The following is a 4817-nucleotide window of genomic DNA, read 5'->3' on the forward strand; positions in this document are numbered from 1 at the left end:
AAAAATTAGCCAGATGTGGTGATGCATGCCTGTAATCCAAGCTACTTGGGAGGCTGAAGCAGGAGAATCGCTTGAACCCAGGAGGCAGAGGTTGTAGTGAGCCAAGATCCTACCTCCATACTCCATACTCCAGCCTAGCCTCGGTGACAGAGTGAGGCTCTGTCTTAAAAAAAAAAAAAAAGAAAAAAGAAAAAAAAAGACTTCAAGACAAAACTATAGAAAGAGAAAAGCAGGTCTTTATATAATGAAAAAGGGTTACTTCAGCAAGAGAATATAACAATTATAAACATATATGTACCCAACACTGGAGCATCCAGATATATAAGGCAAATATTATTACAGCTAAAGATATAGCTAGACCCCAATAAAATAATAGCTAGAGATCTCAACATCCCACTTTCAGCATTGGACAGATCTTCCAGACAGAAAATCAACAAAGAAACATTGGGCTTAATCTTCACCACAGACCAAATGGACCTAATAGATATTTACAGAACATTTCATCCAATGGCTACAGAATACATAGTCTTCTCCTCAGCACATGTATCACTGTCACAGACAGACCACATGTTAGGCCACAAAACAAGGCTTAAAACATTAAAAAAAACAACAACAAAAAAACCAAAACTCAAATAGCCCGGGGTGGTGGCTCACGCCTGTAATCCCAGCACTTTGGGAGGCTGAGGTGGGCGGATCACTTGTTCCTGGGTGGTCAGGAATTTGAGACCAGCCTGGCCAATATGGTTGAAACTCCATCTATACTAAAAATACAAAAATTAGCTAAGCATGGTGGCACATGCCTGCAGTCCCAGTTATTCGGGAGGCAGAGGCAGAAGAATTGCCTTAGCCTGGGAGGTTGAGGTTGCAGTGGGCCAAGATCGTGCCACTGCACTCCAGCCTGGATGACAAAGCTAGACTCTGTCTCAGAACAAAACAAAACAAAACAAAACTGAAATAATAACACTTATCTTCTCTGACCATAGTAGAATAAAACTAGAAATCAGTAACAAGATAAAAACTATACAAACACATGGAAATTAAAGCAGTATGCTCCTGAATGACCAGTGGGTCAATGAAGAGACTAACAAAGAAACTGAAAATTTTTTGAAACAAATGATAATGGAGACACAACATACCCAAACTTATGAAATACAGTAAAAGCAGTACTAAGAGGGAAATTTATAGCTATAAATATCTACATAAAACAAGAAGAAAAACTTCAAATGAACAACCTAAAAATGCATCTTAAAAAACTAGAAAAGCAAGAGCAAATCAAACCTAAGGTTGGTGGAAGAAAAACAATAAAGATCAGAGGAGAAATAAATGAAAGGGAAATGAATAAAATAATGCAAAAGATAAAGAAACCAAAAATTGCTTTTATGAAAAGATTTTAAAAATTGACAAATCTTTAGCCAGACTAATTATAAAAAAAAGGAGAAGACCCAAATAAATAAAATCAGAAATGAAAAAGGAGACATTATAACAGATACCGCAGAAATTTAAAGGATCATTAGAGACTACTATTAGCAACTATATGCCAAAATTGGAAAACTAGAAGAAATGAATAAATTCCTAGACACATACAACCTACTGAAGTTGAACCATGAAGCAATCCAAAACCTGAGTAGACCAAGAACGAGTAATGAGATCAAAGCTGAAATAAAAAGTCTCCCAGCGAAGAAACGCTCAAGATACTATCACTTCACCGCTGAATTTTACTGAACGCTTAAAGACAAACTAATACCAATCCCACTCAAACTATTCTGAAAAACAGAAGAGGAAGAAATACTTCCAAACTCATTCTGCAAGGCCAGTATTGCCCTAATCCCAAAACCAGACAAAGATGCAATAAAATAAAATTTACAAGTCAACATCTCTGATGCATACGGATGCAAAAATCCTCAATAAAATACTAGCGAATCGAATTCAACAACACATTAAAAAGATTATTCATTATGACCAAGTGGAATTTATCCCAGGGAAGCAAGGATGGTTCAATGTATGCAAAACAAACAATGTGATACATCCTATCAACAGAATGAAAGACAAAAAACACATGATCATTTAAATGGATGCTGGAAAAGCATCTGATAAAATTCAACATTCCTTCATGATAAAAACCTTAAAAAACTGGGTACAGAAGGAATATAACACAATAAAAGCCATATATGACAGACCCACAGGTAGTATCATCCCAAATGGGGAAAAACCTGAAAGCCTTTCCTCTAAGATCTGAAACACAAGGATGCCCACTTTCACCACAGCATTTTTATATGCCAAAAGCATATCACCTGAAAAAGAAATCAAGAAAGTAATCCCATTTACTACAGCTACAAAGAAAATTAAATACTTAGGAATTAACGAAAGAAGTGAAAGATTTCTACGACAAAAATTGTAAAAGATTGATGGAAGAAATTAAAGAGGACACACAAAAAATGGAAAGAGATTCCATGTTCCTGGATTGGAAGAATCCCAACATTATTAAAATGTCCACACTATTCAAAACAATCTGTAGATTCAATGCAAGCCCTATCAAAATACCAATGACATTCTTCATAGAAATAGAAAAAAAATCTTAAAATTTATATGCAACCACAAAAGACCCAGAATAGCCAAAGCTATCCTGAGCAAAAAGAACAAAACTGGAGGAATCTACCTAACTTCAAATTATACTACAGAGTTACAGTAATCAAAAAAGGATGGTACTAGCATAAAAATAGACACACACAGATCAATGGAACAGAATACAGAATCCAGGAACAATTTCATATATTTACTGTGTACTCAGTTTTGAGAAAGGTGCCAAGAACATACATGGAGGAGCAGAGAGTCTCTTCAGTAAATGGTGCTGGGAAAACTGGATATCCATATACAGAAGAATAAAACTAGACCACTATCTTCTCACCATATACAAAAATCAAACCAAAATGGATTTAACATTTAAATTTAAGATCTCAAACTTGAAACTACTAAAATACAACATTGGGAAAACCCTCCAGGTCACTGGTCTGGGCAAAGGATTTCTTGAGCGATACCCTACAAGCACAGGAAACTAAAGCAAAAATGGATAAATGGAATCACATCAAATTAAAAAGCTTTTGCACAGCAAAAGAAACAATCAACAAAGTGAAGAGACAATTAATAGGATGGGAGAAAATGTTTGTAATTACCCATCCATCTGACAAGGGATTCATAACCAGAATATATAAGGAGCTCAAACAACTCTGTAGGAAAATATCTAATTACCTGATTAAAAAATGGGCAGAAAATCCGAACAGACATTTCTCAGAAGAAGAAATACAAATGGCAAACAGGTATATGAAAAGGTGCTCAATCAACACCAATGATCACTAGAGAAATGCAAATCAAAACTACTTTGAGATATCCTCCCAGTCCAGTTAAAATGGCTTTTATCTGAGACAGGTAATAATGAATGTTTTGCAAAGATGTGGTGAGAAGGGAACACCGCTGGTGGGAATGTAAATCAGTACAACCACTATGAAGAGCAGTTTGGACGTTCCTCAAAAAACTAAAAATATTGCTACCATATGATTCAGCAATCCTGCTGCTAGGTATATACCCAAAAGAAAGGAAATCAGTATACTGAGGAGATATCTGCACTCCCATGTTGACTGCAGCACTGTCCACAATAGCCAAGATTTGGAAGCGACCTAAGTGTCCATCAACAAACAAATGGATAAAGAAAATGTGGCACATACCACAATGGAGTACAATTCAGCCATAAAAAGGAATAAGATCATGTCATTTGCAATAACATGGATGGAACTGGAGGTTACTATGTTAAGTGAAATAAGCCAGGCACAGAAAGACAAACTTCATTAGAGAGTAGAAAAATGAGTTATCAGAGGCTGGAAAGTGTAGTTGGGGGTCGTTCAGGGAGTGGGGATGGTTAATGGGCACAAATAAGCAGTTAGATAGAATAAAATCTAGTATTTGATAGCACAGTAGGGTGACTATAGTGAATAATTTCATTGTACATTTTGTAATAACTAAAACTGTAATTGAATTGTTTGTAATAAAGTATAAATGCTTGAGGTGATGGATATCCCATTTACCATGATGTGGGTATTATACATTGTATACCACTATCAAACTATCCCATATATCCCATAAATAGGTACACCTACTATGTAGCCACAAAATTAAAAATTAAAAAATAATCTGTTTTATTTTAAAATGTCAAAAATTATAGTTCACTGAAAATTATATCCTTTACAGTTATTTTAATCCACAATTTAAAGAGGAGATGTTGAAGTTAATTTTTTTATAAACTGTCAAAAGAATATCCCTTTCCTTCATCTCTCATTCCACTCAACTATAGATACAAGTAAGATATCAATTATCTAAGTAGATGTACAGCTAAAATAAAAATAAATCTGCCTATAAAATGTAACTTCTCTCTTTTTTTGAGACAGAGTCTCGCTCTGTCACCCAGGCTGGAGTGCAGTGGCTTGATCTCGGCTCACTGCAAGCTCCACCTCCCAGGTTCACGCTATTCTCCTGCCTAGCTGGGACTACAGGCGCCCACCACTACACCTGCCCAATTTTTTGTATTTTTAGTACAGACAGGGCTTCATGTTAGCCAGGATGGTCTCAATCTCCTGACCTCATGATCTGCCAGCCTTTGCCTCCCATAGTGCTGGGATTACAGGCGTGAACCACTGTGCCTGGCCAAAATGTAACTTCTTAAAAGATGCCTTACAACTAATAAAATAGTACTACAATTATGCTTTGTAGGATCAGTACACAAATTATATATAAAATATCCTCTGTTATATATATATATATATATATAT

At 35.7% G+C, this 4817-nt stretch overlaps 1 protein-coding gene across 1 annotated transcript in view; it reads right to left on the reverse strand.

Annotated features, from left to right (window-relative positions):
• Positions 1–4817, reverse strand: part of CEP295 (centrosomal protein 295) — a 74862-nt gene that overhangs the window by 20358 nt on the left and 49687 nt on the right.

Source organism: Rhinopithecus bieti, unplaced genomic scaffold (genome assembly GCF_001698545.2).
Source record: "Rhinopithecus bieti isolate Rb0 unplaced genomic scaffold, ASM169854v2 scaffold_71999, whole genome shotgun sequence".
Taxonomy (NCBI): Eukaryota; Metazoa; Chordata; class Mammalia; order Primates; family Cercopithecidae; genus Rhinopithecus; species Rhinopithecus bieti.